The 15,807-nt window shown below is 33.3% G+C and overlaps 2 pseudogenes across 1 annotated transcript; one reads left to right on the top strand and one right to left on the bottom strand.

Moving 5' to 3' along the window:
- Window positions 1-1,059: 1,059 nt before the first annotated feature.
- LOC147481528 (putative receptor-like protein kinase At1g30570) lies at window positions 1,060-10,232 on the bottom strand (annotated as a pseudogene). The gene is made up of 9 exons (XR_015205402.1): window positions 10,093-10,232; window positions 8,638-10,008; window positions 8,387-8,558; window positions 6,957-7,010; window positions 6,604-6,676; window positions 5,547-5,688; window positions 4,409-4,470; window positions 1,889-1,996; window positions 1,060-1,242 (listed from the first exon to the last, which is right to left on the bottom strand). The product of XR_015205402.1 is annotated as a putative receptor-like protein kinase At1g30570 (transcript).
- On the top strand, window positions 10,167-10,990 carry LOC147481527 (uncharacterized; annotated as a pseudogene).
- The last annotated feature ends 4,817 nt before the right edge of the window (window positions 10,991-15,807 follow it).

The raw sequence follows: 15,807 nt of genomic DNA, 5'->3' as shown, positions 1-15,807 counted from the left end.
ACTTTAGTTTATGTACCTACTCCAAACTATTACTTTGTAACATTCAAGAATTGTGCTTTTTGTGGATGGTCACTTGGCCTTGAACTTTAGTTGATTATTGCTTTTAAGAGTTCTATGTGCGCCATATTTATACATCAATTATAGTTGGTAAAATCTTAGCACGATTGATGAAAGTCTACATCTAGATATGTGTTTACACTTGGTGGTGGAGCAGTTAGTTGGAGAAGTGTAAAACAACAATGTGTTGCAGATTCAACTACAGAGACAGAGTATGCTGCTGCTAGTGAAGCATCAAAAGAGGTAGTCTGGTTTAAGAAGTTTTTTATGGAATTAGGAGTAGTGCCTCAAACATAGATTCCTATAACATTATTTTGTGACAATAATGGTGCAGTAGCTCAATCCAAAGAGCCTAGGTATCATAAGAGGTCAAATCATGTGGAGCGTAAATATCATTTGATACGTGACATTGTGCAGCATGGTGCTGTTGCAGTTACAAAGATTCCTACAGTTGAGAATATTGCAGACCCTTTTACTAAAGTTTTGCCTATCAATCCTTTTGATAGTCACATGGATAATATGGGTCTTAGAGTAGTTGCTAAATATGGCTTTGTTGAAGGCCAGTGGGAAATTGTTGGGATATTTGGCTTTTACAAAGCCAATGAATATTTATTGATTATACATGATGATGTTTTTATTTATACATAAATCTTATTATTACATGAGGAAAATGTTAATCTTTTTGTATTTTTTTTTTAACGTAATGAAATAAAAGGAAACATAAAATTTGGTACTTTTCTTAACCACAGTTGTGAAATAACACTACCTAGATAGGACTTTTATACTGCTCATATTCACTCTAAACTTCTATCGTTAAATCTGGTAATTTACTAATGACCATAGCCATGAAACACTACCTAAACAGGATTTTTATACATGAACATAGTTTTGTAAGTTATACGTCTTCCGATTTTTTATTTAATTTATCGATCACAAAGACCGATTTTCTATTTATCGATCATAAAGAAACACGGATTTTGCATCCATAGAACAAAATAAATATGCAACACTCAACTAATATAAATACAGCTTTCTATTTCTGCCATATGTCACAACATTTATGACACTCAAGGTAACATAATTACAGAAAGTTTATAGCATCAAAACAAACGGAGAGGATGTGAAGTCATTATGAACTCAGGTTCTCCTCCCCATGCACAACCATGTTGTGCATTCATTACTCACCTAAACAAAAAATACATGTCGATTAAGATATTGTTACCTTATTAGAAGCTGTCAAGTAAGTAGATTAAGAGATAAGAGAATATGGTATATAAACATAAATGATCTCCCAAGTCTATGCAAAGGGTAAGGGCATGTTTATGAGAATTTTATAAATAAACGGCATGCATGTGTCCCGTGCATTGGTGGAAAAAATAGTACTAAATGAGAATGTGAGATTAGTTTGTAAATATATGACTTGCAAGTGCAAAGTACCTTTGTCTGAGGCTATTTGTGTTCTAATAACAAAATGTCTTTTAGAATCTAGATGCACTAATATATAGCTAACACTTTAATATGACATTATAATAGACACACTCAAAACCTATTTCTGGTGACCTAAATAAATGCCACACGAAAGCAATAAAAAATAGAAGAAATAATGTATATGATGATTGCAAACCAAGGCAACAGAACATGGTAAATTATCAGTACTACTATATAGAACTCAACCGTATGTTGGGACATCTGTGTTCATGCAAGCTTACTACCTGACCTCATGTCCCGCTATATTTTACCAACACTTAAAAAGAATTAGTAATTAACTCTAAGGGAGATGGAGTGGAAATGAAATGGTAACAACTATTAAAATAAATTGAAGATAGATTACCTTAATGAGTATCCAATAACTGTTGCATCCCATATTTGTTTTTCAATGGAAGAAGCCAAATCCTAAACTCCGATCACCCACCTCTTTCATGTAACTCAATCGTTACCCCTGAGGAATATCATTTGAAAATTTCAAAAGCGGTAAGAAACTAAGTAGCTTAAATGGATTGCTTAAAAATATTATACTCTCTTGATTATCAAGAAAACTAAGAAGCATATTTACCCAGGGCTACTAAGACCTACTTAACAACCTACTATTGCGACTTAATATAGAGTTGAACAAAATTGGATGGCCTCCAACCACCCAAGAAATGTCACTCTTAAACTAAAAAAGACCTTAGAATGACTAATTATGGATTCTTTTTATTTATGAATGATGACTACTTCAACAATTTTGAATAGAATATGAATATACAATTCATACATTCCATGTGAGATGACATGGAGTAGCTCCATATATTACGTACACCCCAAATTCAAGAGTCATTGAATGATTAATCAAATGAATAATTACGTTTGTCAGTAAAAGGGCTTGGTAGTACGTGACCAATGGCACAATCTTATTTATTGTGTCAAAGAACTTGGCCAATTCATTGCCAAAAATAAAACACTATTCTGATGGATGAATATTCTATATACATGTTGAAAGCCTAACTTGTATTAACGCATATGAAGGTAGCGGAATAAATTATATTAAACCTGCATATAAAGGTAGTGGAATAGATTATCTTAGACCTCAAAAGTCATAGGTAATAAAAGAATTAAAGAATATGATGAATATCAAACCTGCTCCTTCATCCTGCAACAACAACAGGTGCCGCTTCATAGTAGCAACTTAAGAATTAAGTGTCGGTCTACAACAATTCAACAGTGGAAAGAGAGAATCAACACTAATATTGATAAAAATGGCTTTCAATTAGCAGTAAATATGGTTGTTTTCGAGGAAGAATTTTGTTGGAGAGATGTGCGTGAATTTTTATTTTAGTTGAATACATTTTTATTAGGGAAGAAGAGAAAAGTGAGATTTAGAATATGTAGGGTATTCTACACATGAGGTTTAACAAAAACTATTTAACATAAGGGTAAGAAATCGATTTAGCTATCAACAGTTTAAACACGCCATTCAACAAAGCATTGGCTACGAACACGAGTTAGTACCTGTAGCAATGGGGTAGTATGCAATAGGGATCCCATTCAATATAGCAATATCATCAACATAAAGTGCTACTACTTCAAAAAATTAAAAATAAGAATAAGTAAACCAAAAACAGGTATGGCCATGTGGGCTGAAATATGTAATATTAAATATGGTTAAAAAAACATGATATCTCTTTTTTATGTCGCTTGACTCGCTTCCATATTCCCCATGGAACCAAAGTACTATTAGCCTTTGTTGTTACATTTGACTTTGTCTTTGCAACATGCATTTATGGTACTTTAAGCTCTACTTTCATATTAATGAAAGCAAAGATACCACCAGTTTTTACACCAATATATCACTAAAAAATAATAATAATAATAAAATAAAATAATAAAATAAAATAAACATAACAAATCCCCCAAGAGCAAACAAAATGTGAAACAAAAACACAATCATTCAATAAAAACTGATTTTTTGGTACTTGCGGTGCTTTCATGGGGTAACATAATGGAAATCAACTTGAAAACTTCATTGGCATAAAGAGTTCTTGAAGCTATAGACCTTAAGAAATTATATATAACCAAATAATTAAGAATACAATACAAAATTAAAAGAAGCAAAAGAAATAGAAAGAGAATAGGAGAAGCATACCTGACATGAAGAAGAAGGTTAATTGTCACGGTAGAGAAGGAAAATAAGGGTTGGTTTAGGGTTTTACACTCGCGACGAATAGAGAAACAATATATAGGTTTGGTGGTCAGAAGATGATTGGGTTTTATTGTTTGGGACTCATTTTTTATATAATTTGCTTCTATTTTTGTCATGACTGTTAATTCTTTTCCCTGATTTTTACGTAAGCCAAAACTTGTGTGGAAACTCTAATAAAGCTATTTAGACATTCTAAACACGCCCATTATCAAATTCTTAATACTCGTAAAAGTACAACCCAAGTTCAAGAGTCATAACATGATTAATCAAATGATTAATTAGGTTTGTTCTATGACAGGCAATTAAAGGGTGGCTGGTGGCCAACAACACAATCTAATTAATCATCTCACAAAACCCAACCCTTCGCAATAAATAAAGAAAACACTTTTATGGTGGATGATTATTTTGTATGTAAGATCAAAACCCAATTTGCAGTTGATGCATATAAAGGTAGTGGAATAGATTACCTTAGACCTTAAAAATCATACGTGGCAATAACGTCTATAAATCTAATCAGCGCTAGCATTCCACAATGATGCACATCCATGTAACCTTGTACATGACGACCTTGAAGTTACTCTAAATTAAGGGATTAGTTTAGAAGACCATCATTGAATAAAATTGACTTACCATTTAAAGGATAAAAATCACAGACTTACTTGTTGGACTAACCTTGTACAAAATAGAAAACATGACAATCTGGAATCTCGACATAGAAGCCTCGCAATGATTACCTATTATTGATCATAATTAATCATAAAATGAACAATTTCTAAATAAATACAGCAGTGCAAACCAAATATGGCATCACAATTCAATTGAATCATAATACAATCAAACTAAGTTTGAATATGGCAACCTTAAAGCAAAATTAATTAAACGTGTAAGTTCAAATCTTAATATAACAGATGACCACTTAAACTTATTAAAAAATAATCAAAATTTATTAGCACATGTAATTTTAAAGAAGGCAGTGGCTACTGCATTGCATTAATTTGGAATATAATCAAAACACTGATACGTTAAACCACTGGGAAAACAAATAATGGAAATACAAAGAATATAAAAACCTATGAAAATTGAAGAATGGAAATCGAAACCCAAATCCATTGATTGAAAACTATCTAATACCTAAGTTGCAACTTTTCGCTCCAAGATATTCTACGTTGTGGCAACCCATAATGTATTCTTCTAAAATTTCAAAACAGAAAACACAATTGGAATTTCCAAAATAGAAAACACAATTGGAACAATCAATACTATGGACGGTTCTGTCTGGCTCAAACCGGCCATTAACAAAACTAAATGTCAAATGGGAGAAAATGCAAAAAAGAAAAGCAAATTATAGCTAGATGCCTTAAGCCCGCACAGTTAGCTCAGGCGCAAACCCATGGTTTGAGTAATATAGCCCAAACACATCTAATATATATATATAGATGACGAACCTTTATGCCATTATAATTTCTATGCTCAAAAACATAAATAACTTCCAACGCGTTGTGCAATCTTGCAGCTAGCATGTCCGAATGCCTGTAGGTAAAATCATGTGTTCTTTGTGTTTTACAACTTTTCAGGCTTCTTCCCCCAACCACCACGTTTCCCAAGTGGTCTATGAAAAATACAGATAGCAACCGACACCTTTATAATAGGCAGATAACTGTCAGAGAATCGAGTATTTGAAAAGATTTACACAAACGTGAAGTCAATCAAAGTATCATCTTCACTAATTAGGTATAGTTTACTGTCTGCAACTTTTGATATAATGCTCATTTTGGCGTTGCAATGTGATAAGTTGTTGAATTGAAACTACCTTTGAGACGGGTTTTTCCCTGTTGATTGTTCTTTGCTTTTCTCTTTCTTTTTTGGTTGCCAAGATCCTGGTTTTGTATTTAGCATCAACAACCCTGACATTTTGGGACACATCCAACCAAAAAAAAGGGAGCAACCCCAAACTGCAAAAAAAAAACCCATCGTTAGCCCAGGAAGCTAGCTCACACGCAAAACCATTGGTTGAGTACCATAGAAATAGATTAATTATGCTAAGATGACGGCCCTCCATGTTGGATCAGAAGTTGTAGTTCTATGCTTAGAAACATAATAAGCTATGCAATCTTGCAGCATGTCCGAAAGCTTGTAGGTAGCATCATCTGTGCTTTGTGCTCCATACCTTTCCAACAGTAACATGACAATACGGATTCCCTATATCCAAATACTCTAGCTAGCTCCTTACCTTTGAAATACTAAATCAAAGACAACTCATTAAAAGCTTCAAATTTCCTAACACTTTACATATAATGCCTTAGTCATCACCCTAGTAAAAAACAGTTCAAATCCCATAGTAGAAGCTTTAAATGCTACAAACCAGCGAATATTTCATTGATAACGTCAATGAATGTTAGACATACTCTTGCCCGGTAAGAAACCAACTAATATGTGATTAAACCATGACTTAGCCATCATGTATTTGCATTTAAAATCTAATAGTAGCCTAATTATTTATCATACTTGTAACAAAATTCCATGCTCAAGCATGCATAGACTTCCAATGTTAATACTTATTAGTAGTGGGATTTGGTCTTATTGTTAATTCATTATTAGTTGTAAACTATTAATCTTTTTTTGCATTTTAGTGAAGGGAGTCATCTAAATTAAAGGATTACTGGGCATCAGAACTTGGTCCACTTACAAATTCTGCGCAACAACGGATGCCCTTTTTCTCGGTGACCATATTAAATCGATGACACAACACAACTTAATTAATGAATACATGTGATAAAAGACTCGAACAATATTAAAATTAGCTCAATTGATATCATTTTGCATACCAGCACATGAAACAAAATTTAAGATGGTAAAAGGAGTCGTACATCTTTTGAAAGTTTAATTTCAATGTTGACATCCATCCTTCATTCACAGCAGCCAATGTCGAGAGCGAAATATCTGCAAGACAGATACCAACATACACTTAGTAAAGAAAAAATCAAGTCAAGTTAAGTTTCAATGAGATAAGTGTGGTAATGAATAGTTAGACTGTTATATCAACTAAACCATCTTAAAACCCTGCAATAAGAAACTCCATTTTCTTTTAGAAAGTTCTTCCGGTGCAAGTCTGAGACATTCAAATCATCCTTCATTCATTGTTTACATTCCTTGTAGGTCATCAGTAAATTTTAGTAGTACCCTAGCATTAAAATGAATTAACATACTGTCAAAGAACTACCTCAAATTATCACAAAAAAAGTAAGAACCTTTCCAATTCTCAATGCGCGCATCACTACAAATGCAAAATATAAATGCATCAGTATCAAAATATCGTTTAGTGAAATTACATAAATTCAAGAATACTACAAAGAGCGTGTTGCACTACTTTTAGTTTGAAGCCTTTTCTTAAGCCATTTCTTTGATTAACTTAATTTCCTTAGTGGACAGAGGCAAAGTGAAGAGTTGCCCAATTATAAGAACAAAGAAGAAAGGTCATCATTCTTGATATGACTATGCCACAAAGCTATTAGTGTGTTTAACTGTTCAAGCAATAATAACAATATCGACAAAATAGTAGGCCGACCAATAAGTAGTGCATGATAAGAATTTTGTCAACTCTCTATTGAATGTCATTGGATGTCCTCCCTAAATTTGATAGGTTTACAACTTAGTATGTCTAGAAAAATAATATCTAAGAGAGCTATTCTTCTATAGGTCAGCTACATATTGTATGTCATTGGATGTCCTCCCTAAATTTGACAGGTTTACAACTTAGTATGTCTTAAAAAAAATATCTAAGAGAGCTATTCTTCTATAGGCCAGCTACATAAGAATAATATGAAAAACATAGTAACAAAATTTGACCCTTTAACTTATCGACTTCGTATAGCTTAACGTGAAAATGTTAAGATCATTCACTTCACTTAAAGATCGACGTAATGCTCTTTGAAGGGTTTCTACATCTATTTGCTATTTGCTATTTACAATTCACAATCTATCTATATATTTACATTGAACATATACTTTATAAAAAAATTTACAAAAAGTTCATAAACTATGTAGTAGTACATTCCTTTATTATTATTATTATTATTATTATTATTATTATTATTATTATTATTTTCTAAAAAAACACTTATAGAAGACAAACTTGAGACCACCCAAAAGAAAAATAAGATATCCATTTGAAATCAACAAAAATTGTGGAAATTCTACTCGTATTGTACCACAATAAATCATATTATGTCAAAAGTTCTGAAAAACATAAGTTTGTAAAATATATTATACCAAAAATAAATATTCAATGATCTTAATGATAATATCTTTGATAAGGATTATATCAAGTTGACTGAAATTGTTTCATTACTAAAAAATAAAAATAAAGAAACACCAATATAAAATATTGAATAAGCAAGAAAATAAAAATAAACGCAATGAAAAACACGATCATCAAAATGATATTGAAAAGGCAGACCATGCAAAATTAAACAACAAATTTTCAGTAGAAGTTGTAAATTTTTTGGTACTTGGCTGTGCTTCCATTGTCACTTGCTCCATTGAATTTTTGAAAGACATAACAGAGACGCTGTAATAATGACTTAATCAAGATATTACTCAAATCAGACATAAAATCAATATTAATTTCTAATGAAAGAAATGAGATTATACCTGCAAACAACAAGGCCACTGAGAAGCTTATATCGAAGAGACTCAGCTTGAGCAATAACACAAAGACCCCTATTGTTAACCTTCTCAGCATAATGCTCAACACTATTTTTAGGAAACTTGAACCTTTTCTAAACGACAAATGTCAGTTCCCTAATCCTCCTCCCCTTCTCACCTTTAACAAACCAAATAACCCAATAAGCAAAATATAAATATCAAGAAAAAAATGAGATTTTTATTTTTATTTAATTTACCGAGAACGTTTTGGGCATGCCACAGGATTGCACCCATTGTTGGCCGATTCTTTCCCTCGTCAGCAAGACATTTCTCGGCTATTTCTCCAAAAAAATTCAACGAATCAAGTGAGTACCCTTCAAGACGTCGATCCACAATACTTTTTAGCTCTCCCTGTCATTGCCATCGGATTGCCCATTCTGTAAGGTTTATCTAATCTTTCGGTAGGCTTGGATTGATAACAGGTCGAGCACACATAACTTCAAACAGCACCACACCAAATGAATACATATAAGACTTCTCGGTCAATTGTTGCCTATGGAAGTATTCCGGATCAAGATATTTGAAGCTTCCCTTTACTGCAGTACTCACATGAGTATGATCAAGTGCAAGACCATCTTTTGACAACCCGAAATCTGCCATCTTTGCAACAAAACTCTCATCTAATAGAATATCTGTCGTCTTAACATCCCTGTGAATTATACCCCGCCTCTCTGCCCTTGTATGAAGGTAATAGAAACCCCGAACAACACCTATACATGCATCTAATCTTTGCCTCCATGACAAAAGAGGAAGATCACTGCCAAACAGGAGAGCCCTGAGGGTTCCATTGGCCATGTACTCATACACCAAGATCATCTCGTTTTGTTCCTCACATAACCCAATCATTGAGACCAAATGGCGGTGCTTGAGTTTTGAAAGCATTTCAATTTCAGTCTCGAATTCTCTCAGGCCTTGCTGCGATTGTGGGTGAGCCCGCTTGACAGCGACCAGGGAGCCATCGTCAATCCCTCCCTTGTAAACTTTGCCAAAACCTCCAACTCCGATCACTAAAGAGTCGTCGAAGTTCTGCTATGCCAACTCTATTATTAGCCATAGACCCAGTAAAGTTTAAAGTTCCAACAGGGAATTTGGATCCTTGAGCGCTTGTAGTGCCATTTCCAATGGTGAAAAAAGGGCGCCATCCAGGTGGATTGTTTTTGGCGGGGAGTTGTTTTCCCCTTTGGCCACGAGAAGAAAAACATAGTACACAAAAATACAAAAATGCAAGAAGAGCAATGGAAGCAATCCCTGATCCAATTCCAACCCAAAGAGCCCGACCCTTCACGCCTGATGCATTTCCACCCGAACTTGACAGCTTTGATGGATAAGAAAGATCCCCTCTTTGACCGAGCTTAAATATCTCCAATCCATTCAATAATGCATCAATTCCAGAAGCACCAGCAGATGTATCAGGCCCTAACTGAATCTAAAGAGTTTCAATCTTAGAAGACACCATATTGAGGTAATCCGATTTCAGTATGCATGGGAGTGAGTGAGTGACCATCTTCAGCAAGTTCTCTTGTCGATACTTCGTTCAGTTCGTCGAAAAATATTCCCTCAGCCACAAACTGTTAACCCAAAATGAACATATTAGAAACAAAAATAATAATAATATTAGATCTAATAAGAGAATGGGAAGAGAGGGAATATACCTTTCTTTTTTTTTGCTCATCTAGGTCGCCATGATGATTGGAGGATGAGATTTAGTGGCGGTGAGGCTTGTTAGCAGCCGGCTGCGCATTTGGTTTATTTGATGGCGAAAGAGAAGAACAAATGCCCTCCTCGAACGGTTAATTTTTTAATCAGTTCTCTGTGTAAAGAGGATGATACTGACATACTGTGAAGTTAGCTTTGGAATTGCTGAATGATTTCTCAGGAGATGCGCACAAGTATGCAATTAAGCCCTTCTCTTGTGTTATTCGTGGTCTTTGTAGAATTAAAGACATTGAAGAAGCAAAGAAGGTGTTGTCTAAGATGATCAACTAAGGCCCACCACCAGGCAGTGCAGTATTCAATTCGATCATTAATGGGCTTTCGAAGGCTGGAGACTTGGATGAGGCGATGGGGTTGTTGAAGGTGATGGAGAGCAGAGGTCTAAGACCAGATGTGTATACTTATAGTGTACTCATGAGTGGTTATGTGAAAGGAGGTCAAATGGATGAAGAGCATAGCCTTTTATCTGAAGCAAAGACGAAGCATGCAAAGCTTTGCCCTGTTATGTTCGATATACTTACTCGGGGGTATTGCAAGCTCGAGGAATTCGATAAGGCTGTCGAGTTATTGAATGAGATGAAAGACTATGGTGTTTATCCAAATGCTGATGAGTATAATAAGATGAAGGCTGCCGAGTTATTGAATGAGATGAAAGACTATGGTGTTTATCCAAATGCTGATGAGTATAATAAGATGATTCAATCTGTGTATTTTGGTTTCCTACTCATGGGGTTTTTTTTCTTTTCTTTTCACTTTACTCGTGGGTTTAAGACTTTAAATTTAAGTCGGAGACGCCCAAATATAAAATTTGTGGAGTTCAGAGTAATACCAAATTAAATGAAGGAGATTTAAACAAATTTGGGGAGGTGTTTCTAATTATTAGGGCCTCCTCTTTTTTAGGAACCACTAATATTGCTTGTGTTGAAAAATAGAGCGATATGGTGAGGAGAGAGAATATACGCGAGCTTTTATATATACTAAGTTTTTGAGCTCGTTCAACGAACGGGGCCGTTTTCATAAAATTGATTTGATTTTTTTTTTTAATATTTTTTGAATTATTATGTATCAAAAAGTTTTAACTATAGGATACTATAATGATTCGTAGAAAGGGCATTGAGGCATAATAATATAGTATTAATAAAAGAAAAAAAATGTTCAACAAACATAATTAATTTGTTTTATGAACAAACCACTGACAAATCCTAAAATTTAAAAGTAGAATCTATTTTTCTTTTATTTTCTTTCATGCACAAATTCAAATTGGAAAAGTCATTGAACTCAAAATTTAACTGTTGACACTTTTTAATTGATTATATTTTGACAACCAATCATCCCCCCCCCCCCTAATTTATACTCTAATTCATAGGCGGAACATGTTCAGTTTACATTTTGTGAAAGCAGGATTATTTATATTTTTAAATTATTTACTTAAATTACATAAATCGGCAACCTTCACAAAACGGTGACCGTTTTCATATAATTGATTTTTTTTTAATAATAGAATGGGGATCCCACCCTGATAAAACCCTTCGACTTCTTTTTGTTGTTTAATAATAAAAATTTGATTAAAGTTTTGTGAGAATGTCGAATGAGGCGAAGATCATAATGAAGCCACTTGAATAGCAAGACAATTCCAATTGTACAAAAAAATATATGATAAATACTAATTTTAAATGCAAAATTATATTTGTCGAGACTTTCTCACTACATAGCATGATGCAAAATTACTATGTTTTGAGGTTAGTATGATGCATTTACATTCAGTTTCCGATTTTCCGTTAATAATTCTTTGATGGTAGTTCGATGCATCCGTTTTCGATTTCGTTTTAATTATTCTTTTAGGTTAGTTCAATGTATTTGCATTCAGTTATTTCCAATTTTTCAAAAATTATCTAAGGTGGTGTGTAATACCAACTTCTATTGATCCTTCTGTAGCGTCCTTGCAAATATGACATAAAAAAATATACATGATTCACTATGTGGGATCATCATAGATTATCCAGTTTCTGATTTCCCGTTAATTATTCTTTGAGGTTAGTTCTTTGTAGTTGCATCTAATTTCTAATTTTCTATTAATTATTTTTTGATTAAATTTCTTATTAATTATTCTTTAAGGTTATTTCAATGTATTTGCATCCACCAATTTCCTGTTAAATATTCTTTAAAGTTAGTTCGATGTATTTGCATTTAATATTTTTTTAGGTTAGTTTCATGCATTTGTACCCAGTTTCCTATTTCCTGTTAATATTCTTTGAGGTTAGTTCAATTCATTTTGCATCCATTTTCCGAGTTCCCGTTAATTATTCTTTGAGATTAGCTCAATGCATTTGTATCAAGTTTTCGATTTCCCGTTGATTATTCTTTGATGTTAGTTCTATTCATTGCATCCCGTTTTTCTATTTTCCCTTTATTATTCTTTGAGGTTAGTCAATGCATTTGCATCAAGTTTTCGAATTTCCGTTAATTATTCTCTGAGTTTAGTTCAATGCATTTGCATCTAATTAATTTTCAATTTTCTCTTGATTATTCTTTGAGGTTAGTTCCATTCATTTGCATTACGTTTCCGACTCCTGTTAATTATTCTTTGGGGTTAGTTCAATACAATTGCATCTAGTTTCCGATTTCTCGTTAATTATCTTTTAAGGTTTGTTCAATGCAATTGCATCCAGTTGTTGATTTTCCATTAATAATTCTTTGAGGCCAGTTCGATGCATCTAGTTTCTGATTTTTCATTTGTTATTAGTTGAGGTTAGTTCCTTGCAGTTGGATCCAGTTTTCAATTTCCCGTTAAGTATATATTCTTTGATGTTAGTTTAATACATTTGTATCAAGTTTCCGATTTCTCATTAATTATCCGAGGTGGTGTGTAATACCAACTTCTCTTTATCCTTTTGTAGTGTCCTTGCAAACCTGGCATTAAATATATACATGGCTCGTGGATGGGATCATCAAAAAATTATCAAGTTTCTGATTTCCCGTTAATTATTCTTTGAGTTTTGTTCAATGCCTTTGTACCCAGTTTTTTATTCCCCGTTAATTGTTCTTTGAGCTTAATTTTTGATTTCCCGTTAATTATTCTTTTTCCAGTTTCTGATTTCCCGTTAATTACTCTTTGAGGTTAATTAGATCAATGCATTTGCATCCATTTTCCAATTTTCTGTTAATGCAGTTGCATCCAGCTTCCGATTTCCGTTATTTTTAAGGTTAGTTCAATGGATTTGCATCCAATTTCCTCTTTCCTGTCAATTATTCTGTGAGGTTAGTTTAGTGCATTTGCATTCAGTTTTTGATTTTCCTTTAATTATTCTTTGAGGGTAGTTCTATGCTGTTGCATCCAATTTCTGTTTTCTCGTTAATTATTCTTTGAGGTTAGTTCCATGCATTTGCCCCCAATTTTCGATTTCTTGTTAGTTATTATAATTCAATGCAGTTGCATCCAATGTCCAATTTTCCGTTAATTATTCTTTGAGGTTAGTTCAATGCATTTGCATTCAGTTTCTGATTTAATTTCCTGTTAATTATTATTTGAGATTAGTTCAATGCAGTTGCATCGGTTAAGCATTTGCATCTAGTTTCCGATTTTCCGTTATTGTTCTTTGAGATTAGCTCTAGTTTCCGATTTCCCGTTAATCATTTTTTTAGGTTAGTTTAATGCAGTTGCATCCAGTTTCTGATTTTCCGTTAATTATTCATTGAGGTTAGTTTGATGCATTTACATATAGTTTCCAATTTCCCTTTAATTCTATATTGATTTTTTACGTTTCTATGAATGTTTGCAGATACATGTTTTGATCAAAAACTGAGAAGGAGATCAAATACATCTACCTTGAGTGAAAATAGTTTGGAGATTATTATTAGAGAAGGCTTACGATTTATAGAATTGGAGCTGTGAGTGGAGCAGAGTTAGTTATCAAGGTGGTGAAGAACCTCAGGGTGTGTGTAGATTGCCATGCTGCTATTAAGGTGATTTAAAGCTAACTGAAAGGGAAATAATTGTGAGGGATAACAACAGGTTTCACAGTTCCAAGGATGGTGTCTGATCTTGCAAGGATTATTGATGAATTGAACCTAACAAATTCTCGCAATAGTTTGAGTATCGCAATAGACATGCATGTTTGATAAAATAATAGGTAGTTTTCGATAGATTGTAACTTAAAGATTCAAGTTTCTAAAGATTGAAGTGTATGATCGATTGGGGCGTTCTATTTACTGCATATATACACTTGTACAATTTGGAGCACTTTAGCAAGAAAATTTATGTCAAACTACACTGTAGCCAGGGTACTTAGCTTCATACAAATTAGTTTTCGTAATGAAAACTAATGTTTAATTAAGAATAGCGTAATTAAAGTGCATTAAGTCTACCCTTAACACTTGGTCGATAGGACATAGAATCAAGCGTTGTTGGTAATATCTTCACTCATATTAAAGAACATGCAGTTCTTCTATTGTCTATGTTGGCTAGGGTGCTGTGCCAATCAATGATGCAATTATGCAACCACTATGTTGTGAAGGATAACTTAGAAAAAATTATTCAATTGTTGAAATATATTAGAGGGAAGATGTTTATTTGAATGAAAATATATGATTGACAGGCATCTCGGACTTCCTATCACAAATGAAAAGTATGGAAATCACACTCATTACATGGCAAAAACCTATTGCTATATATGGGTCCTTCATAGAACACAATGATACTGCTATGAAGTCAACTGCATCCTCTATTGCATTGTTGAAAACAGCTAGCATATATGAAATCTTTTACTTCTAACAGCAACAACTAACCTTCACAAAATTTCCTACATCAGTTGGAGCAGCTTGGAATCTATGTCCCTCATAATCTCTTGGGGATTTGAAGTCAGAGCTATCCTACTTAACCTTGCTATATATTGTAGAAAATGAGCTCCAATTAATGACCTTATTGTCAATAAGTTTCATCAGTTTCTAAGAAAAAAATGGGATTAAAATTATAATTGTTAAGTACAATGTCATGCAAACAGCTAGCTAATACTAATCCTTGTTACTGCGATTGAAAATCTATAGGCTAGGAAAACTATACTCAATATTTGCTAGAAAATGGAATTAAGAGAATACATTTGCTTTTTTATTCCATCAATAGTTTCTTAAGAAAATAACAATAGCATGGGTATCCATTTTGAACATTTCCACTCAGACGTCAGATATCTCAATTGCAATTGTATTTCCACTTGCGGTTTTTCTCAGTTTCAGATTTCATATGAATCCTCAGCTCTTCCACTTGCAAGTAAAATTGATTTTATGCTCAAGTGAGTGGAGTTCATGGAGATTAGAGCTGGTGTCACACTTTGAGTAATTGGAAAGACTAATGAACATGCATCAGTACAAGGCTTCAATTAGAAAGATTAATAAGCATAAAAGAAAAATTTTGAATTTAACCTACACACTTAATGTAATACCTAAGCACGACTTTTCTAGAATCTAGACTGGATTGAAATACCATCATTATTGTGAGATTCCGGAGATATTTCCATAAATTATTTTGAAAAAGTTGTTTGACTAAATCGTTGAGAAAGAAAAGAATACCGCGAAAACAACAATAGATGATATGTGGCACATCCTTGGTCAAAGGACCACACATAGACACAACACTGTAATATGGACGGACTTGATATAAA

Source organism: Coptis chinensis, chromosome 8 (assembly GCF_015680905.1).
Source record: "Coptis chinensis isolate HL-2020 chromosome 8, ASM1568090v1, whole genome shotgun sequence".
Taxonomy (NCBI): Eukaryota; Viridiplantae; Streptophyta; class Magnoliopsida; order Ranunculales; family Ranunculaceae; genus Coptis; species Coptis chinensis.
The sequence above is the reverse complement of the archived record's forward strand: the minus strand, read 5'-3'. Positions and strand labels throughout refer to the sequence as shown.